The sequence below is a fragment of the Balaenoptera acutorostrata genome, chromosome X, assembly GCF_949987535.1.
Source record: "Balaenoptera acutorostrata chromosome X, mBalAcu1.1, whole genome shotgun sequence".
Taxonomy (NCBI): domain Eukaryota; kingdom Metazoa; phylum Chordata; class Mammalia; order Artiodactyla; family Balaenopteridae; genus Balaenoptera; species Balaenoptera acutorostrata.
This window is the reverse complement of record NC_080085.1, coordinates 78,383,010-78,407,289: the sequence shown is the minus strand read 5'-3', so window position 1 is coordinate 78,407,289 and position 24,280 is coordinate 78,383,010. Positions and strand designations below refer to the sequence as shown.

The window sequence follows — 24,280 nt, the reverse complement described above, 5'->3', positions numbered from 1 at the left end:
ATTGGGTATGCCTCTGTATAAACAAAACAAAAACAAAAACCATCAACCTCAACTTACATGCCATACCTTATACTACAATTAGCTTAAAATGGATCAAAGGTTTATATGTAAAATTTAAAACTATAAAACACTGAAAACTATAAAACTTACAGAAAAAATCCTGGAAGAAAGTGTTCAGAATCTAGGGCTAAGCAAATACTTCTTAGGCATGACACCGAGTCACAATCTACAAAAAGAAAAGTTGACAAATTGGACTTTAACAAAATTTAAAAGTTTTTTTTCTAAAAAAGACCCATTAATAAGGTGAAAAGAAAAGTTGAAAGAAAAGACTGAGAGAAAATATTTGCAAATTACATTTCCAATAAAGAAATTGTATTCATAATATAAAACAAGCTCTCAAAACTCAACAATTTAAAAATCCAATTTAAAAAATGGGCAAAATAACTGACATTTCACCAAAGATATTTAAATGACAAATAAGAACACAAAAAGATGTTCAACATTATTAATCATTAGGAAAATTAAAATTAAAATCACAATGAGCTATCTCTACACACTTATAAAAATGAGTAAATTAAAAAATAGTGACAACACTAAATGCTAGTGAATATGTGTAGAAATTGTAATGCTCATATATTGCTGATCGGAATGTAAAATGAAATGGTACAGTAACTCAGGAAAACAGTTAGGCAGTTTCTTATAAAACTAAGTATGCAACCCAGAGATAAAACCATCCAACCCAGAGATAGAGCATTTAACCCAGAGATATGAAAAGACCTGTTTAAACAAAAACCTGTACATATTATGTTCACATCAGCTTTATATCTAATAGCCCCAAATTGGAAATAACCCAGATGCCCTTCAATAAGTGAATGGCTAAAGAAACTGTGGTACTTCTGTATCATAAAATACTAGTCAGCAATACAATGAAGAAACTTGATACACACAGAAATTTAAGTGAATCCTCAGGGAATTATTTTAAGTGAGAAAAAGCCTATCTCAAAATATTACATATCATATGATTCAATTTACATAACATTCTTGAGGTGAAAAAAATGTTCAAAAATGAAGAACAGATTAGTGGTTGCCAAGGATTAGTGATTGGGGAGGGAGTTACACTGACCCTTTAGAGAACTGTTCTGCAGTTTGGCTGTGTCAATATCAATATTCTGGTTTTGATATATTTTGCCACTGTGTGAAACTATGTATATGGTACATGAGATCTCTGTGTTGTTTCTTACAACTGCATATGCATCTAAAGTTATCCAAAATTTTTAAATAATTAAATCAGTTAGATAACCTCTTTGCCAGCTTCTCTCAATCTAAAGTAACAATTATTGAATTATACTTGCACTTACAGAGTTCCACATTACAACATCTTTATGAGTATTTTGCTATCTAATTATTATAAATCTATTCCCAAATACCCCAAGGAAGGCAACAGCCACAGGGTATGCATAAGATTATGTCTTCAGGACAATATATTGGTATCTTTAAGGATATGTGTATATATTTAATATTTAGTGATCCCAAGAACTTTTTAACCTTCATCATGTTCAATCCCCTTCTACAGCATCAAGTTACATGAACTCAAACAAAGGCTTATTTTATTATTATCCTGAACAATACACTATTGACAAAGAAACCTATTATTCATTCCATCATCAAAACCATTAAAGATCCAGCATGAATTATTTTATTATTGTCTTTGCCAATCTCCTCTTCCTCCGCATAATTTCTTACATATTTTTTAATAAAGCAAAATAATTTGTTCTTTGCAAGTAACTAGATCTTCATTTCACCACGAACTTCAGTCTAGGAAACCACACCATCTCCCTGTATGCTCCCTGAAAGCAGTATGAAAGTTATTATTTTTAATAATGAGTTTTAGCTAATAATTTTGCAATCTGTCTTCTAGCTGAAATATATTTATACATGAAAATATATTTTGGAATAATTTTAATATATAAAGATTTTATCATTTTTGGAGAAAAATGGGGAATTCTGCTGAATAGAAGATGTAATAATTAAGTATTTACTCTGACAAAGATTAAAAAAGCAATTTTTTACCACATATCAGGGAAGAGAATATTATTTAATAATCCTGAACTAAAACAAGGTGCTATGAACAAATGTCACTTGTCATTGAATTTCGTAGACATGTCTGACAACAAAATGAGTGAAAAAATATTTCTGTTTTCATACCATTAAATGAAAGATGTGCTACTTGGAACACTGAAGAAATAAGAGAAGGTATTCGTGGCAAAATAAAAGATGTATATAAAATTCCAAGGAATTCTGAATTCCAAGATTATGAATGCTAAATCATTTCTTATGTCTTTCTAATTATATACTAATTTATATTTATATTTGAAATTCTAGGAAAAGGAAGAGTAAAATACAAAAAAGGGAGTAATCTATATTTATATTCTCCACAAGGATCACAATAACTACTAAAACAACTTTGGTGAATTCCTTTCAATACATCTGTGTGTGTGTGTGTGTGTGTGTGTGTGCGTGTGACTTGTTATAGTGGTCATAGTGTACTTATTGTGTGTTGCCTCTTTATTTAACTATGTAAGATCAGCAACTTTCCATGTCTATAAATATAACCATGCTACATAGTTTTTAGGAAATGAACAGAATTTCCTTCTTGTGCCACAATTTATTCATTAATTCATGTATTCTTGGACATTTGTGAATGCTCATAGTGTTGAAATTGTGTATAATCTTGTAATATATATTCTAGTATATAAATATTTTTCATGTATCTGATAATTTGCTTACAATGTATTACTGGAGCATGATATATCAAAACATACATCCAGTTTTCAGAATTTTTGTATTAATTTATTATTTGTCCCTCAGTAAAAAAAAAAATTCTAATTTTGTAATCTCACCAACCAGGTATAATATTGCCTATTTTCCTACCCATTTCCCAACACTAGATATAATAATTTGTCAAATCATAATAATAATTGTTATCATTATTATTATTTTACCTATGTGAAATTTCCAATATTTGACTTTTTACCTAAAAAAGCCTATTTCACAAGAATAAATCCATCATATGACAGTTTCATAAAGGAAAACACTGTTATTCTCATTTTAATTTTTATTACATTAATTCCTAATGAGATTGAACATTGCATGTATATTTGACTATTACTTTTATTTTTGTATTCTTTATATTCTCTATACATTTATTTTTATTTGATTGTTGTATTTTTTAGCAAAAAATGTTCCTAAATACTTATTTTGTTTATAACTTTGTTTTATTTCTAATAGCAAGTAATTTTAATTTTTAATACAACGAATATTTTTCAAGTTATTGTTTTTCAGGGGGTATAAATTATATCATCTCCACTTTGATGTCTAACAAACATGAATTTATTTTCTCCTTTTTTTATGTTTTCACACTTTGCTTTAAACTCACGTCAAAATTTTGGGTTATGGTAAGGGATAGGGGATTAATCCCCTCAGCAGAAAAACATATTCATCTCCTTTAATTTTCATTTTGAGGGATTAATTATTCACTAAACTTTGATAAAATATTTTCATGTATTTTAAGTGATAAAATATTTAACTATTTGTTTCAATGAACATAAAAATTTAAAATCACTAAGGAGTGAAAGATTTAATGCCAGGTTAGAAACATAATGGTCTCTAATTTTCCCTTGTATTCTCAGTCTAAATCGTCTCTATTTTAAAGAGCTGTGGGATGGGAGGTTAGAAAGTTTGCATGACATTATGACCCCTTAATGTAATTAAAAGTCAACTCTTAAGACTATCATATGATTTTGACATTTTTAACCAAATTCATCTGACAGTTTCTTATGGCTTACAGTTAAATGATCTTTCAAGTAAGATTACTTGTGTGGTTAAGATTCCACGAATGGAGATAATTGAAAAAGTAACTTCTGCCAGTACAGAATTTCACACCATACCGCTTTGTACTTGGTAAACTGAAGTCTACCTTGTAGATAGAATTACAAAATAGCCAATTAACACTAATGACAGATCTTTCTGCTCTCCAAGTATGTTAAAGAACTAAGGAACATGAATTTTATTTCAAGAAATCAGACTGAGACTATATTATTAAGTAGATACAAGTTTTATTTGATATCTCCAAGCCCTCATTGTATTTTGCCAATCACCTTACCCGAGTATATCCATACTAACAACCTATGCTTGCTCTTTCCCCACCAGACAATAAGGCACCAACGCTTCTTATTTTCTTTTATCTGCCCAATAAACATACTGTTTAATACCTTTTTCTATTACCTGAGGATAATTCCTTCTTATGCAAGCTAAACTTACAGAGTGATTATAAAAATATATTACTTAAAAAATAAAATATAAATATAATAAAGGTATCATATAATAACCCTCACAGATGCTATAGAGAGCAGAATTTTTGCAATGTCTTAAATCAAAAGAGTGAATTAATAACAATCATATAGAGGGTGGGTAATTGAGCCATATTCTGAGCCAACTTTCTTAACATCCCTAATAATGCATTGTACGGGAAACTAGCTTTTCTATGCATTTGAAAGATTGAAATTAAATTTTATAAGTCCTTAGAAAGATAGCAAAGCAAACTTTATAAAATTTATAATTAGATAAATGTAGCAATCATAAAAATCTTTGGGGGAGTATTTGTCCCTGTTGAATTACCCTGTTTCAATTAATAAATCCTAGATAATTTCTATAAGCCCATTGAATAATTATCTGGGGCACCCAGTTTCCAAGGAAATGAGTAAGTCATTATTTGTTCTAAGATATTAAAAATTTTATTTTTAACAACTCAGTAATAAGCAGTTTTGTATTTAAAATGCATTACAAGTGTATATACTTCTTTGAATGAAACTCTGCACAGAAGGCAAAACTGCAGGAAATCCAAAAAGTGCAGTTTGATTGAATATTCAGGTAATACCCTTATCTCCATGCTAAGATGTTTACATAAGCTAGCTAATACTACCAGTCTTGCATGGTTCTCAGTCAACCCCCATACAACTAATCCTGTTGCAAGTGATCATCATTCCATTCAAGTAAATGTAGTAAGTTGTTCACAATGCTAATTGACTTTTATAAGGTTGTCACAAGAAATCCTTTATTAAAATTTTCTTATAAAAGTGCGTTTGCAAACCTTAGCTACTGGAGAAAGAAAAAGAGACTGGCACAATGAATTCTATGTTCTTCTTTATAACCGAGGCACTGCAATTTATTTTACCATAAACCTATCCAGTTTCAGTGATGGATTTATGCAATATACACATTTATGTTTTGAAAGCTTAGGGAGAATGTTACCAATTTCCTTCCTGAACCTTTAAACTCTAGGGCACCAAGTCATGCAATTAGAAGTCAGTTTCAGGAATGTAGAGGGACTTGGCCAGAAATATACCTGAGCTGGTATCAATGAATTATTATGGACCTTGATTAAAAGTCCAGAAAAATAGATTATCCTCAGTTCCCTTTAGATTTAGGTTTACATGATGAAACATTATTTGAAGTCTTCTGTAAGTGTAATATTTCTCAATGCTATTTATTATGAAATCAAAGTCCCTATTTAAATTGTTTATAAAAAATAATGGCAGATAATATAAGCAATGATGTATCTGTTTCAAACTTAGTAAATTAAACAATAACCAATATAATTATGGCCAACATCTCATAAATATAAGCATTTTTATTGACAAATTGGACTCTATTGCCAAATTATCAATTGGATATCTTTACTGACTAAATACTTTCAAGGTTCTTTCTGTAATCTTGTCCAGAAATAATATTTTCAGATTTTATTTTAAATGCAAGACCTCAAGAAAGAGAAACAAAAATTTAAAAGAGGAAAAATAAGTAGCATAGATTGAGAGCATTGAGGTAAACAAAAGATAAATGTGGTTCAAGTCATAGATTATATTAAAAAATACTGTAAACCATGGCAGGTCTTGTCAATATATTTACTAAGAATTCTGTCTAAAATGGAACACGGTATGAATCATGACAAAATAGAAATTTTATTAATAATTTTGCATTATATTTAAAATTGAAAAGTAAAATGTGGATCAAAGGGAATTACTTGATCAAAAAGCACTCTGCAAATTAATGTCTTTTTCTCTAAAATATATTGGCTATTTACAAATATCTTGTTTTGTTCAAATCATTGCTACATTATTTGCTTTATTTTGTGTGGTAAAAATACTTTTTTTTTCTAAAATAAGGATAATTGAAGTTTAGCTTTCAAATTTTAATGGATATATTTACTGTTATAAACTTACAATCCAGTAAGCATGAGAGAAGAATCTTAGATTCATGTCCTAATTTCTGTAATGTTGGTTAGTCAAAGCTCTGAAATTTGTGTTATTTTTTAAACAATGTAACTTCTGCTCTAGAAACATTTTAAAGCTGCAGTAATCTAGGTCCCCCTTGCTGTTGACCATCAGTAGTAAATGCCAAGATTTCCTGCATTGAAATATCATGAAAGCAATTTAAAATTTAGGCTTTCTTTTAAGATCTGTCACACCCAAAGAGAGGTTGAGTTATTTTTTAAATTTTTCATAAACTTGAATTTTACAGTTTTGAAAATAACAGAAGGAAGGACCCCAGGAGACTAAAGAAGTACATGAAGTTTTAGCACCAGCAAATCTGTCAAGCAACAGGCAGAGCAAGATGCAATTTCCACAAGAGCCTCAAAGGGGATAGATTTGTAAATTTTGTGAAATGGGATTACCCTGAACAGTGGTAGGTCAGGTTTAAAAATGTAAAGTAGGGTTGGTTAAATATGTCCCTGCTTCTTGATTTTGTACGATGATACCTCTTGGTGGACAGAACTATTTGGTTTGAATTATTTTATGGTTATTGATTATTCATGTAAAACAAACCATTTTCAGCATTTCTGCCTTTGCTCATGGGTATCATTTTATCAGTTATGCTGGATATATTTTTATGTATATAATATTCACCATAGTGAGAATGCCTTTAAATTAAATATGAGAATGTTCTGAGCTAGACTTTACTTAATTTGAAGTTAGCTCTTTAGACATTGCATTTGTTCTGATGCTCAAACACTCAGCTCTGAGAGCTCTCAACCCTGCATTTTAAAGCCAATCTTAATATTGTCTTTTATTTAGTTTGCTCTTAAGACAAAGCAAGAAATATAACACGCTTGGTAATTACTACATAATGAGTGAGAAGGTACATTTTCTTGCTTTTTACTATTATGTTATTTTTTCTCTGTGAATATATCTTTTTAATTTTGATTTTAATAACAAAGCCCTCCTTTTTCTGGCCTTATTTTTTTCTTTCATCTTTTATATTTCCCCAACCTTTGACAAGTCTATGAGCATACTTAATCATTTAGAAGATGCCTTCAATTGCCAAGATGCCATAAAACCCTATTTTTATTTATACCTGCATTAAATTTAACTCCAGGCTCACATTTCACAAAGAATATGCATTGTTGCAAAAGACTCTCACTGCAGTAAATTAACGGTGCCACGCTCATGCAAAAAATTGACACAAGGTTATGGGGGCATATATAAAAGCAATTATTTGTGACTGGATGTGATCTTTACTATATGATGTGCTAAAACTGAACAATCTAAAGACATTTTTGTGTTATGTGCTCTTGATGACACTACCTTAGGAGACAATTGATGGAATTATGCACTATTCTTACCACATGAAAAATGTAACAATTAATGTGTCACTTAATCTAATCAAGATAAACATCTACGCAATGAGTTGTCTGCCTTCTGATAATGAGCTAGCAACGTTAAGGCTGAAATCTATTTTTGGCAGTCATTCTGAGATGATTTCCAATGCTCACAAAAGAACGTAGAATTTAATCAAACTTTAGAAGGCACACTATCTTCTACAGAGTTGAGAGCATTAGTCATCATCATATTTGGAGTATTTTTTTTATCATAATGATTTGCAAATTCTTGGAAATGGAAAGAGAAAATGCTGTTTAGACTGCCTCTGTACCTTTATAATTTGTGGTGTACTAAAAAGTACAAACAAATAAATAATTGTAAAAATTATGATGGTGCTTTTTTGGACCCTCTATGGTGACCAAATTGACAAATAGCTATAAGTGAAGTTCCACCCCAATGTTTACATACCTATACATTGTAGGAAAAAAGAAGAAATTTGATTGATGGAAACAGTATCTAAAAGAAGCCAGTATTTGAATTGATTCATTTTCCTATCCTAAATAGCATTCTATTTTTCTCTATTATTCTCTGTTGTCTGCTCAGGGATCAGCAATTCTAGCATCTTAACGGAAGCATGAAGATTGTGATGTTCAAACTTGGGTTAAAAACATGCAAATCAATTCATAATTCTTTCTTTACTTCTTATCATATGTTCACTGAAATATTTCTGTAGTACCTATCATGCATAAAACATAACAAGAAATACAATAGACATATTACTAAAGAGTAACATGCTTTTTACTCTGCTTTTTCTTTGTATCCATCATATATATAACTAACATATTTATATCACCCTCAGTCTTCTGTTATTTGGCAGGTAATAAGAAATATCAAATTAACCACCAATAACTTTTTAATCTACATATGTTAAGTTACGATTTTAATGAAAAGCACACTAGAAGTAATTAATAGCAGAACAGATAAGTGATCTGGAAGATAGAGTAATGGAAATCAGCTAATCAGAACAGCAAAAAGAAAAAATAATAATAATAATAAAATGAGAACAGTTTAAGAGATCTCTGGGATAACATGAAGTTTATCAACACTTGTATTATAGAGGTCCCAGATGGAGAAGAGAAAAATGAGGGAGTCAAAAATGTACTTGATGAAATTATGTCTGGAAACTTCCCAAACCTGAAGAAGGAAACAGATATCCAGGTGCAGGAAGCTCAGAGGGTCCCAAAAAAGATGAACCCAAAAAAGCTTCAAACAAAGACACATCATAATTAAAATGGCAAAAGTAAAAGATAAAGAGAATTCCAAAGTCAGCAACGGAAAAACAAAGATCCATATACAAAGGAACACCCATAAGATTATTAGTTGATTTTTCTGTAGAAATGTTGAAAGCCAGAAGGGAGTGGAATGATATATTCAAAGTGCTGAAAGGAAAAAATCTGCAACCCAGGATACTCTACCCAGCAAGATTAATTTTTAGATTGGAAGGAGAGATAAAGAACTTCTCAGGAAAGCAGAAACTAAAAGAGTTCATCAATACTAAAACTACCCCCTCCCAAATGTTAAAGGATCTTCTCTAAATAGAAAAGAAAAGGCTATAACAAGAAACAAGTGTCTATAGAAAAGGAAAACTTCCACTATTAAAGGCAAATATATGGTAAAGGCTAAGGATCAACTACTTAAATAAACTTTTACAAAGAGTAAAAGACAAAATATTGTAAAATAAACTATAAGTACAATAAAAAGTGAGGGGATAAACATGAAGATGTAAAATATGACATAAAAATCACAAAATATGAGGAATGGGAGTAAAAAAAATGTAGATCATTTAGAATGTGTTTGGACTTAAATGACTACCAGTTTAAAACAAGTATGTAAAGTTATAGGTCAACCCCATGGTATATGAGCCCCATGGTAACCACAATTCCAAAACCTACAACAGATAAACAAAAACTAGAGATAAAGGGGCACAACCATACCTATAATGAAAAATAATCAGAGTACAATGGAAGAAACAAAAAGAAAAAGAAATGAACAGACAAGAACTACAAAAACAACCGGAAAACAAGTAATAAAATGGCAGTAAGTACATACTTATCAATAAATACTCTAAATGGCAATGGACTAAATGCACCAATCAGAACACATAGGATGGCTGATTGGATAAAGAAATAAACAAGACCCCTCTATATGCTGCTTGCAAGATACTAACATTAAAGTGATAGACACAGACTGAAAGTGAGGGGATGAAAAAAAATATTTTATGAAAATGGAAGTGACAAGAAAGTGGGAGTACTGATAAGTAGGAATACTTATATCAGACAAAATAGTAGGGGACTTTAACACCACACTTACATCAATTGACAGAAAATCAAAAAGACAACAGTGGTCTTGAATGACAGTTGGACTTAATAGATATCTAAAGGATATTCCGTACAAAAACAGCAGAATACAAATTCTTTTAAGAACACAGGGAACATTTTCCTGGGTAGATCATGTGCTAGGCCACAAAACAAGTCTCAACAAATTTGAGAAGATAGAAATTATATCAAACTTTTTTTTTCCAAACACAAAGATATGAAACTAGAAATCAAGTACAGAAAGAAAAATGGAAAAATAACAAACAAACACATGGAGACTAAACAACATGTTTCCTAAAAAACAATTGGTCAAAGAGGAAATCATAAAATACCTTGGTACAAATGAAAATGGATACAAAACTTTCCAAAATCTATGGGGTGCAGTAAGAACAGTTCTAAGAGGGAAGTTTATAGCAATACAAGCCTACCTCAAGAAAGAAGAAAAATCTCAAATAACCTAAACATCCATCTAACTGAATCAGATAAAGAAGAACAAACAAAGCCTGAAGTCAGAAGAAGGAATGACATAATAAAATCAAAGAGGAAATAAATAAAATAGAGATTAAAAGACAGTAGAAAAGAACAATGAAACCAAGAGGTGGTTTTTTTAAAAGATATACAAGATTGATAAACCTTAAGCCAGGCTAATAATAAAAAAAGTGTACACAAATAAATAAAATAAGACACGAAAGAGGAAAAATACTAACCAATACGAGAGATACAAAAAGAATCATAAGAGAATAGTATGATTAGGTGTATGCCAAAAGTTGGACAAACTAGAAGAAATGGACAAATTTCTAGAAACACACAACCTTCCAGACTTAATCAAGAAGAGACAAATAATCTAAACAGACTAGTCACTCATAGTGAAATTGAATATGTAACAACAACAACAAAAAATCTCTCAACAAACAAAAGTCCATGACTGGATGGACTTTCCAAATTTCAATTGGAAATTTTACCAAATATATAATGAAAAGCTAATACCATCCTTCACAAACTACTCCAAAAAGTTGAAGAGTATGAACACTCTCAAATTCATTCTTTGAGTCCACCATTACCCTGATACTAAAACCAGACAAAGGCACTGCTAAAAAAGAAAATTACAGGCCCATATCTTTGATGAATATAATGCACATATCCTCAACAAAATGTCAGCAAATCAAGATGAACAATATATAAAAAGTGTGATCTATGATCAAGTGTGATTTATTCCATGGATGCAAGGATGGTTCACAAATCACAAATCATTGATTTGATTCATAAATCAAACAATGTGATATATCACATTAACAAAAGGAAGGATAAAAAATCACATGATCACATCAATAGAGGCTGCAAAAGCATTTGATATAATTCAGCATCATTTTATCATAAAAATTCTCACCAAAGTTGATATAGAAAGAATGTATTTCAACATGATAAAGGCCATTTCTGACAAACCCACAGCTAACATCATACTTAATGATAAAAAGCTGAAAACTTTTCCTCTAAGATCAGGAAAAAGATAAGGATGCAATCTCTCACCACTTCTATTTAATATAATATTGGAAGCCGTAGTCACAACAATCAGACCAAAAATATATATATATCATCCAAATTGAAAGGGAAGAAATAAAACTGGCACTATTTGCAGATGACATGATACTCTATAGAGAAATCCCTAAATTCACCATCAGAAAGCTATTAGAACTACAAAATGAATTCATCAAAGTTGCAGGATACAAGATTAACATACAGAAATCTGTTGCTTTTCCATACACTAGTAATGAACTATCAGAAAGAGAAAGGAAACAAACCCATTTACAGTCACAACAAATATAATAAAATATTTTAGAATAAACATAACCAAGGAGGTGAAAGAACTATACTCTGAAAGTTATAAAACATTGATGAAGGAAATTGAAGATGATACAAAGAAATGGAAAGATAGCCAATGCTCTTGGATTGGAAGAATTGATATTGTTTAAATGGCCATACTATCCAAAGCAATCTACAGATTTAATGCAATCCTTATCAAAATATCCATGACATTTTTCACAGAACTAGAACAAATAATCCTAAAATTTGTATGGACCCACAAAAGACCCCAAAGTGACAAAGCAATCTTGTGGAAAGAAAAATAAAGCTGAAGATATCACTCTACCAGACTTCAGACTATACTACAAAGTTACAGTTATCAAAACAGCATGGTACTGGCACAAAAACAGACACATAGATTAACGGAACAGAACAGAGAGCCCAGAAATAAACAAACACACACTTATGTCCAATCTACAACAAGGGACACAAAAATATACAATGGAGAATATACAATGTAGAAAAAAACAGTCTCTTCAACAAGTGGTGCTGTTGAAAAGTGGACAGCTTTATGTAAAAGAATGAGATTAAAACATTTCTTCACACCATATTCAAAAATAAACTCAAAATTGTTTAAAGACCTAAATGTAATACCCAAAACCATAACGCTCCTAGAAGAAAACATAGAAAACTCTTCAATGTAAATTGTACCAATATTTCTTTGAATTTGTCTGCTAAGGAAAAATAAATAAATCTAAAATAAACCATCTGGATCTAATTAAACTTAAAAGCTTTTGCACAACAAAGGAAACCATCAACAAAACAAAAAAACCTACTCAGTGGGATAAAATATTTGAAATGGCTGATAAGGGGTTAATATACAAAATACATAAACACTTCATACAACTCAGTATCATAAAAACAAACCACTAAAGTTAAAAATGGGTAGAACACCTAAGAGACATTTTTCCAAAGAAGACAGATGGCTGACAAGCACATGAAAAGATGCTCAAAGTGCTAATGATTAGAGAAATGCAAATCAAAACCACAATGAGATATCACATCACACCTCTCAGAATGGCTATTATCAAGAAGTCTACAAATAAATGTTGCCAAGGATGTGGAGGAAAAGGAATCTTTGTACACTCTTTTTGGGAATGTAAATTGGTGCAACCACTGTGGAAAACATCATGGAGTTTCCACAAAACTAAAATAGAACTACCATATGACCCAGAAATTCCACTCCTGGATATATATCCAAGGAAAACAAAAACACTAATTTGAAAATAAACATGCACCCCAATATTCATAGCAGTATTATTTACTATAGCCAAGATATGGAAGCAACCAGAGTGTCCATCAACAGATAAATTTATAAAGATGATGCAGTATATACATACAATGCAATATTACTCAGTCATAAAAACGACTGAAACTCTGCTTATTGGAAAAATGTGGATGGACCTAGAGAACATTATGCTTAGCAAAATTAGCCACATAGAAAGATGAACACTGAATATTATCACTGGATACTGTAAAACTCTTAGAGGAAAACATAAGCAGAACACTCTGATATAAATCACAATGTCTTTTTGGATCCACATCCAAGAGTAACGAAAATAAAACCAAAAACAAATGGGACCTTATTAAACTTAAAAGCTTTTTCACAAAACCTAAAAGCTTTTGCAAAAAAACCATAAACAGAACAAAAGCACAACCCACAGAATGGGAGAAAATATTTGCAAGTGAAGCAACCGACATGGGATTAATTTCTAAAATATACAAACAGCTCATGCAGCTCAATGTCAAAAAAACCAAACAACCCAACAAAAAAATGGGGGGAAGATCTAAATAGACATTCTCCAAAGAAGACATACAGATGGCCAAAAAGCCTGTGAAAATATGCTTGACATTGCTAAGTATTAAGGAAATGCAAATCAAACTAAAATAAGGTATCACCTCACACTGGTCAGAATGGCCATCATGAAAATGTCTACAAATAATAAATGCTGGAGAGGGTGTGGAGAAAAGGGAACCCTCCTACACTGTTGGTGGGAATTTAACTTGGGAAAACCACTATGGAAAAGAATATGGAGGTTTCATAAAAAACTAAAATTAGAACTACAGTATGATCCAACAATCCCACTCCTGGGCATAAATCTGGAGAAAACCATGATTCAAAAAGATACATTCACCCCAATGCTCATTGCAGCACTATTTACAATAGCCAAGACATGGAAGCAACCTAAATGTCCATTGACAGAGGAATGGATAAAGAAGATGTGGTACATATATGCAATAGAATATTACTCAGCCATAAAAAGAATGAAATAATGCCATTTGCAGCAACATGGATGGACCTGGAGATTATCATACTAAGTGAAGTGAGTCAGACAGAGAAAGACAAATATTATATGATATCCCTTATATGCAGAATCTAAAAAAAAAGAATGATACAAACGAACTTATTTACAAAACAGAAACAGACTCACAAACTTAGGGCAGAAACTTATGGTTACCAAAGGGGAAAGGTGGTGGGGAAGGATAAATTAGGAGTTTGGGATTAACATATACACACTACTATATATAAAACAGATAATCAGCAAGGACCTAGTATATACCACAGGGAACTCTAAACAATATTCTGTAATAACCTATATGGGAAAAGAATCTGAAAAAGAATGGATATATGTATCTGCATAACTGAATCCCTTTGCTGTATACCTGAAACTAACACAACATTGTAAATCAACTATACTCCAGTATAAACTAAAAATTAAATTAAAAATTAAAAAAAGAAAGAGATAGAAACTACTATGTTAAGATTAGATAAGCAACAGGATATATTGCACAGAACAGGGAAATATAGACATTGATTTTTAATAACCTTAAATGGAATATAATCTATAAAAATGTTGAACCACTATGTTGCACACTTTAAACTAATACAATATTGTAAATCAACAATACTTAAATTAAAAATAATGATAAATAAAATTGACTATTTCACACCAAAAAAGAATTCTATTATAGTCAATGCCATAACTATAAACCAAAAATGTAATTGCAGTATTTAAAGACTCAGTTGATAACCTGAAAATATACATTGTTCTACATCAAAAGGAAAAAAAAAAACTGATATAACATGTATCATCAAGAAGTATTTTTGGGCTTCCCTGGTGGCGCAGTGGTTGGGAATCCGCCTGCCAATGCAGGGGACACGGGTTCGTGTCCCGGTCCGGGAAGATCCCACATGCCGCGGAGCAACTAGGCCCGTGAGCCACAACTACTGAGCCTGCGCGTCTGGAGCCTGTGCTCCGCAACAAGAGAGGCCGCGACAGTGAGAGGCCCGCGCACCGCGATGAAGAGTGGCCCCCACTTGCCACAACTAGAGAAAAGCCCTCGCACAGAAACGAAGACTCAACACAGTCATAAATAAATAAATAAATAAATAAATTTATTTAAAAAAAAAAAAGAAGTATTTTTGCTCATTTGTTGGATAGTTTTTTTTTCTGTCTTTCTTTTTTTTTTAACTTTCCTGGAGTTCTGGAAATGTTCTGTCCCACTTCCCGTTACCTACACTGTTGATATCTTGAAACATTCTGGGATCTGGAACTGTCCAGGGACCCTAATATTATCCTCATTGATAATGGTTATAATATAAAAATAATTTTATATTACATAAGTTAAATATTAAAATTAATGGTAAAAAATAATCAATGCTAAATTTTCACTTTAGAAAGAATATTCCAAGTAGGTGATGACCCTTATCACCACAATCTTAGCAAAGTCAGGGGTCTTCTTGTTTCAGCTCTAATATGAAAAGAACTTGTGAGTTGTCAAAGCTGTCCTTTCAACAGAAAAAAAAAAGAAAAACTAGAAAAAATGAAATCAGTTACTTTGTACATTTCAGAGAAAATTCAGGCAAAGCTGCACTCCAAAATATGGAGAGACAGGTGTTTCCAGAGAAAATACAGCTACTGAGATCTGTTTATCTACAGCAGAAGCTAGTGGAGCCATGAATTGGTAGGAACTCTTAAATGGTACTTTTCATAAATTGCTGGAGGCTGGTGTGGCCTAGCATGAGAGTAAAAAGCTTCTGATGCCCTTGGTCCCTTAGAGGGACCCCCCTCACTTTACCATCCAGTTAACACAACAGTTTTTATAAACAGGGAAACAATAAAGATCCCCTGTTGCCCTACCATGGAGACAGGACAAGTAAATATTGTGAAAGATGCCCAGAGAGAAATCTCTATAAAAAAAAGGTTACTCTCCAGGGTGGAGAACTTCTTTAAACAGTGGTTCTGAAACTTCATCCTATTTGGAGAAAGGAATTCCTTTCCACTGTACAGCTTTTAGAAACACCAGTCTTACCTAAGGAAAAAAACAAAAACAAACAAACAAACAAAAACATTTAACAGAGGACAGGACTTCTAGTAAATACATTTTGAAGGAAGTAGGAATCAGGGGGAAATGGCTAAACCACTGGAAGATGGAAAGAAACATTTGGAAAGGCTGCAGTCCCAAAACACAGACATGGTAATGGAGAATTAATTAGCATATTATAGAGCAATTCTCTTTCCCCACATTATATTACTACAACAGCAGGTTGTTATAATAGTATATTGTAATGGTATATTTTAGCTTATAATACTGCAAGGCATAGTTTCTCCCTGAGTAGCAGCAAATAGAAAAGCCATAAAGCCAAGAAAGGAGACCAAAAAAAGGACACTGCATTTCCAATGAAAATTCAATTAACAGTCAAGTTAATAAAAATATGGGAATTTTATTTGAGCCAAACTGAGCATTATAACCTGGGAAACAGATTCTCAGAAAGCCCTGAGAACTTTTCCACGTGTTAGAAGTCAAAGGCAAATTCATATACATTTTCAAGACAAAGGATCATACATCAAAATGACATACTGATATTTTACATAAAGTTCACCAATGACACACAGTGCAGTTAAGTATGTACAGAGTGAGCAGCAAGTCACTATGGACCCCTAAAGAGTTGGGAAATAATGCTATTCTTTTAAGAGTTTACATTGTTAGTGTTAGAAGAAAGAAAAAACATTGATTTTGATGGTTGAGCAGTCATCCCCATCTTTGACGAGCTCTGGTTAATGTGTAATGCAGAGGCACACAGCACATTAGGGAGGGAAGAAGGCCCAAATAAAGAAGAGAGAGAATTTTAAGTTTAAGTTTTCTTGTCTTGCCTTAAAATATAAAATTTATTTCATCAACATAAATTTGAAGCCTCTGGAAACTACAGCTACAACAAACATTAAATACACAGCTATTCCTAGCCAGATTATCATAACTCCTTACAATGAAGACCTATTTACCTCAGTTCCTGTTACCCAACAAACATGTTTAGTTTTCAACAAAACATTAAAAGAAATATAAAAATACCAGAACAATACATTTATCAGAAGATTCCGACATGACACAGAGATAGTAATTATAAAATAGAAACTTTAAAATAACTAGTATTAAGTGTTAAGAGTTCTAATGGAAAAAATAGACATCATGCAAGAACAGATGTGTAATGTAAGAAGAAATAAGGAAACTTCTTAAGAAAGAATTTAAATAAACAAATAAAATATAGGACAAAGAATTAAGAATGCCTTCAATGGGCTTATCAGTAGACTCAACATGACTGAGCAAATAACCAAGGAAATTGAATATAGATCAATAGAAACTTCCCAATCTGAAACCCAAACAGAAAATAATAGAATTAAACATTCAAGAACTTTGGGCACAATATCAATAAATGTAATATATACATAATCTGAATATCATCTGGAGAAGAAATAGAACCAGGCAAAAGAAATATTTGAAGTAGTAATGACTGCAAACTTCCTGAAATTAATTACAGACATCAAACCACAAATACAAGAATCTTAGAGAGCACCAAGAAAAATAGCTATTAAAAAACTTACATCTAAGAGCATCATATTCAAAGTTCAGGAAACCAAAGACAAAAACAATATCTTGAAGGAAGCCAGAGGCAGGGAGGGGAAATGCCCTACCTATAGAAGAACAATAAATAGTTACAGTGGGCTTCTCATCACAAACCATAAAATCAAGAATAGACTGAAGAATTATTTTAATTGTTGAAAGAAGACATATCAACAACTTAGAATTCTATAACCTGTGAAATTATTCTTCAAAAGTGAAAAAAATTAGAGACTTCATCTTACAAAGAAAAACAGGGAATCTATAATAAATACATTGCTCTACAAGAAATGTTAAAATAAGTGCTTTTCAGGGAGAAGAAAATGGTACAGTCATTAATTAGGTATACCTTGAAAACAAGAAGAATATTAGAGCATGTATAAATAAAGTTAAAGTAAAGTTTTCTTATTTTTATTGATCTATAAGATAACTGTTTTACAAAAGCAATAACTGTAGCAAACTGTTAGGTTAATGTTGCATATAGACAAGAAGTGGAGAATGCTGAGAGGGGAACAGTGAGTTTTCTGTGTAAGTTGCCTACATTATAGGTGGATGGGTACAGAGGTATGTGAAGTAGACAATAATTGGTTAAAAATGTATACTGGAAAATCTTGACAACTATTTATTAAAAAAATAAGCATGAATGATACATTAAGAGAAGACAACTAATTGAAAAATACAAAATTTTCAATGATAACAAGTCAGAAAACAATGGCAAAGAAAAAAATGAAACAAACAGTAAATGCAATAAATAGAAAATAGTTACAAAGATGGTATATATTAATTCAATTATATCAATAAGCACTTAAATTTGAATGGTCTAAATCCAGCAAGATAAAAACAAACATAATGTTAGACTGGATAAAAAAAATCAAAACAAAAACAAAAACCAACTTAATATTGTCTAAAAGAAACATTTTAAATAGAAAGATTGAGATGTAAACTGATAGAGAAAAATAAGCCATACAAACACAAATCAAAAGTAATCTGAAGTATCTATATTTATTTCAGATAAAGCAGTGAAGATTATGAAGTATAAAGAGAGTATTACAAAATTATAAAAAGGTCAATTCACCACAAACATATAACAATATTAAATATATATGGATCAAATGACAAAGAATCAAAATGCATGGTATCAGGTCTTACATTTAGGACTTTAATCAATTTTTTAACATCTTTATTGGAGTATAATTGCTTTACAATGGTGTGTTAGTTTCTGCTTTATAACAAAGTGAATCAGCTATACATATACATATATCTCCATATCTCCTCCCTCTTGTATCTCCCTCCTAACCTCCCTATCCCACGCCTCTAGGTAGTCACAAAGCACAGAGCTGATCTCCCTGTGTTATGTGGCTGCTTCCCACTAGCTATCTATTTTACATTTGGTAGTGTATATATGTCCATGCCACTCTCTCACTTCGTCCAGCTTACCCTTCCTACTCCTCGTATCCTCAAGTCCATTCTCTATGTCTGCATCTTTATTCCTGTCCTGCCCTTAGGTTTGTCAGAACCTTTTTTTTTTTTTGATTCCATATATATGTGCTGGCATATGGTATTTGTTTTTCTCTTTCTGACTTACTTCACTCTGTATGACAGGCTGTGTCAATCCACCTCACTACAAATAACTCAGTTTTGTTTCTTTTTAGGGCTGAGTAATATTCCATTGTATATATGTGCCATATTTCTTTATCCATTCATCTGTTGATGGACACTTAGGTTGCCTCCATGTCCTGGCTATTGTAAATAGAGCTGCAATGAACAATGTGGTACATGACTCTTTTTGAATTATGGTTTTCTCAGGGTATATGCCAAGTAGTGGGATTGCTGGGTAGTATGGTAGTTCTATTTTTAGTTTTTTAAGGAACCTCCATACTGTTTTCCATAGTGGCTGTATCAGTTTACATTCCCACCAACAGTGCAGGAGGGTTCCCTTTTCTCCACACCCTCTCCAGCATTTCTTGTTTGTAGATTTTCTGATGATGCCTATTCTAACTGGTGTGAGGTGATACATCATTGTAGTTTTGATTTGCATTTCTCTAATGATTAGTGATGTTGAGCATCCTTTCATGTGTTTGTTGGCAATCTGTATATCTTCTTTGCAGAAATATATATTTAGGTCTTCTGCCCATTTTTGGATTGGGTGGTTTGTTTATTTGATATTGAGCTGCATGAGCTGCTTGTAAATTTTGGAGAGTAATCCTTTGTCAGTTGCTTCGTTTGCAAATATTTTCTCCCATTCTCAGGGTTGTCTTTTCGTCTTGTTTATGGTTTTCTTTGCTGGGCAAAAGCTTTTAAGTTGCATTAGGTCCCATTAGTTTAGTTTTGTTTTTGCTTCTATTTCTCTAGGAGGTGGGTCAAAAAGGATCTTGCTGTGATTTATGTCATAGAGCTTTATGACTAGGTTTTCCTCTAAGAGTTTTATAGTTTCTGGCCTTATATTTAGGTCTTTAATCTATTTTGAGTTTATTTTTGTGTATGGTATTAGGGAGGGTTCTAATTTCATTTTTTACATGTAGTTGTACAGTTTTCCCAGCACCACTTATTGAAGAGGCTGTCTTTTCTCCATTATATTCTTGACTACTTTATCAAATATAATGTGACAATATGTGCATGGGTTTATCTCTGGGCTTTCTATCCTTTTCCATTGATCTATATATCTGGTTTTGTGCCAGTACCATACCGTCTTGATGACTGTAGCTTTGTAGTATGGTCTGAAGTCAGAGAGCCTGACTCCTCCAGCTCCATTTTTCTTTCTCAAGATTGCTTTGGCTCTTCAGCATCTTTTGTGTTTGCATCCAAATTGTGAAGATTTTTGTTCTACTGTGAAAAATGCCATTTTTAGTTTGATATGGATTACACTGAATCTGTAGATTTCTTTGTGTAGGATAGTCATTTTCACGGTGTTGTCTCTTCCACTCCAAGAACATGGTATGTCTCTATCTGTTTGTATCATCTTTAATTTCTTTCATCAGTGTCTTATACGTTTCTGCATACAGGTCTTTTGTCTCCTTAGGTAGGTTTATTTCTAGGTATTTTATTCTTTTTGTTGCAATGGTAAATGCGAGTGTTTCTTTAATTTCTCTTTCATATTTTTCGTCATTAGTGTTTAGGAATGCAAGAGATTTCTGTGCATTAATTATGTATCCTGCTACTTACCAAATTCTTTTATTAGCTCTAGTAGTTTTCTGGTAGCATCTTTAGGATTCTCTATAGTATCATGTCATCTGCAAACAGTAACAGCTTTACTTCTTCCTTGCCTAATTGGATTCTTTTATTTCTTTTTATTCTCTGATTGCTGTGGCTAAACCTTCCAAAACTATGTTGAATAATAGTGATGCTGTGGACAAGCTTGTCTTCTTCCTGATCACAGAGGAAATGATTTCAGTTTTTCACCATTCAGAATGATATTGGCTGTGGGTATGTCATATATGGCCTTTTTTATGTTGAGGTAGGTTCCCTCTATGCCCACTTTCTGGAGAACTTTTATCATAAATGGGTGTTGAATTTTGTCAAAATGTTTTTCTTCATCTATTGAGATGATCATATGGATTTACTCCTTCAGTTTGTTAATATGGTGTAACACATTGTTTGATTTGTATATATTGAAGAATCCTTGCATTCCTGGGATAAACCCCACTTAATCATGGTGTATGATCCTTTTATTGTGCTGTTGGATTCTGTTTGCTAGTAGTTTGTTGAGGATTTTCACATCTATGTTCATCAGTGGCATTGGCTGGTACTTTTCTTTCTTTGTGACATCATTGTCTGGTTTTGGTATCAGGGTGATGGTGGCCTCGTAGAATGAGTCTCGGAGAGTTCCTCTGTGTGTTATAATTTGGAAGAGTTTAAGAAAGATAGGTGTTAGCTCTTCTCTAAATGTTAGATAGGATTTGCCTGTGAAGCCATTTGGTCCTCGGCTTTTGTTTGTGGGAAGATTTTTTTTTTTTTTTTTTTTTTAATGAGGATCTTGAATCAGATGCGTATGTTTGATTGATTGATTGATTTTGGCTGTGTTGGGTCTTCGTTTCTGTGCGAGGGCTTTCTCCAGTTGTGGCAAGCGGGGGCCACTCTTCATCGCGCTGCGCGGGCCTCTCTCGTTGCGGAGCACAGGCTCCAGACGCGCAGGCTCAGCAGTTGTGGCTCACGGGCCCAGCCGCTCTGCGGCATGTGGGATCTTCCCAGGCCAGGGCTCGAACCCGTGTCCCCTGCATTAGCAGGCAGATTCTCAACCACTGCGCCACCAGGGAAGCCCTGTGGGAAGATTTTTAATTACAGTCTCAGTTTCAATGCTTGTGATTGGTCTGTTTATATTTTCTATTTCTTCCTGGTTCAGTCTCGGAAGGTTGTGCTTTTCTAAGAATTTGTCCAGTTCTTCCAGGTTATCCATTTTATTGGCATATAGTTGCTTGTGGTAATCTCTCATGATCCTTTTTATTTCTGCAGTGTTAGTTGTTACTTCTCCTTTTCATTTCTAATTCTATTGATTTGAGTTTTCTCCCTTTTTTCTTGATGAGTCTCACTGATGGTTTATCAATTTTGTTTATCTTCTCAAAGAACCAGCTTTTAGTTTTATTGATCTTTGCTATTGTTTCCTTCATTTCTTTTTCATTTACTTCTGATCTGATCTTTATGATTTCTTTCCTCCTGCTAACTTTGGAGTTTTTTTGTTCCTCTTTCTCTAATTGCTTCAGGTGTAAAGTTAGGTTCTTTATTTGAGATGTTTCTTTTTTCTTGAGGTAAGATTGTATTACTATAAACTTCTCTCTTAAAACTGCTTTTGCTGTGTCTCATAGGTTTTGGATTGTTGTGTTTCCTTTGTCATTTATCTGTAGGTGTTTTTTGATTTCCTCTTTGATTTCTTCAGTGATCTCTCGGTTATTTAGTAGCACATTGTTTATTCTACATGGGTTTGTATTCTTTACACTTTTTTTCTGTAATTGTTATCTACTCTCATAGAGCTGTGGTCGGAAAAGATACTTGATATGGTTTCAATTTTCTTAAATTTACCAAGGCTTGATTTGTGACCCAAGATATGATCTATCCTGGATAATGTTCCATAAGCACTTAAGAAGAAATTGTATTCTGTTGTTTTTGAATGGAATGTCCTATAAATATCAAGTCCATCTTGTCTAATTTATCATTTAAAGCTTGTGTTTCCTTATTTATTTTCATGTTGGATTATGTGTTCGTTGGTTAAAGTTGGGTGTTATAGTCCCCTACTATGATTTTGTTAGTGTCCATTTCCCCTTTTATGGCTGTTAGCATTTGCCTTATGTATTGAGGTGCCACTATGTTGGGTGCATAAATATTTAGAATTGTTTTATCTTCTTGAATTGATCCCTTGATCATTACACAGTGTTCTTTGTCTCTTGTAATAGTCTTTATTCTAAAATCTATTTTGTTTGATATGAGAATTGCTATCCCAGTTTTCTTTTGATTTCCATTTTCATGGAATATATTTTTCCATCCCTTCACCTTCAGTCTGTATGTGTCCCTAGGTCTGAAGTGGGTCTCTTGTAGACAGCACATATACAGGTCTTGTTTTTGTGTTCATTCAGCCAGTCTGTCTTTTGGTTGGAGCATTTAATCTATTTACATTTAAGGTAGTTATCGATATGTATGTTCCTATAACCATTTTCTTAATTGCTTTGGGTTTGTTATTGTAGGTCTTTTCCTTCTCTTGTGTTTCCTGCTTGAGAAGTTCTTTTGGCATTTGTTGTAGAGCTGGTTTGGTGGTGCTGAATTCTCTTAGCTTTTGCTTGTCTGTAAGGTTTTAATTTCTCTGTCAAATCTTAATGAGATCCTTGCTGGGTAGAGTAATCTTGGTTGTAGGTTTTTCCCTTTCATCACTTTAATATGTCTTGCCACTCCCTTCTGGCTTGCAGAGTTTCTGATGAAAGATCAGCTGTAAACCTTATGGGGATTCCCTTGTATGTTATTTGTTCTTTTTTCCTTCTGGCTATTACTATTTTTTTTTTGTATTTAATTTTTGGTAGTTTGATTACTATGTGTCTTGGGGTGTTTCTCCTTGGATTTATCCTGGATGGGACTCTTTGCACTTCCTGGAGTTAATTGACTATTTCCTTTCCCATATTAGGGAAATTTTCAACTGTAATCTCTTCAAATATTTTCTCAGTCCCTTTCTTTTTCTCTTCTTCTTCTGGGACCCCTATAATTCTAATGTTGGTGCGTTTAATATTGTCCCAGAATTCTCTGAGTATGTCCTCAATTCTTTTCATTCTTTTTTCTTTATTCTGATTTGTGGTAGTTATTTCCACTATTTTATCTTCCAGGTCACTTATCCGTTCTTCTGTCTCAGTTATTCTGCTATTGATTCCTTCTAGAGAATATTTAATTTCATTTATTGTGTTGTTCATCATTGTGTGTTTGCTCTTTAGTTCTTCTAGGTCCTTGTTAAACGTTTCTTGTATTTTCTCCATTCTATTTCAAAGATGTTGGATCATCTTTACTATCATTCCTCTGAAT

General features: G+C 32.4%; 1 pseudogene; it reads left to right on the top strand.

Annotated features, from left to right (window-relative positions):
- LOC103006527 (survival motor neuron protein-like) overlaps positions 1–24,280 on the top strand; it is a 48,201-nt pseudogene that overhangs the window by 9,765 nt on the left and 14,156 nt on the right.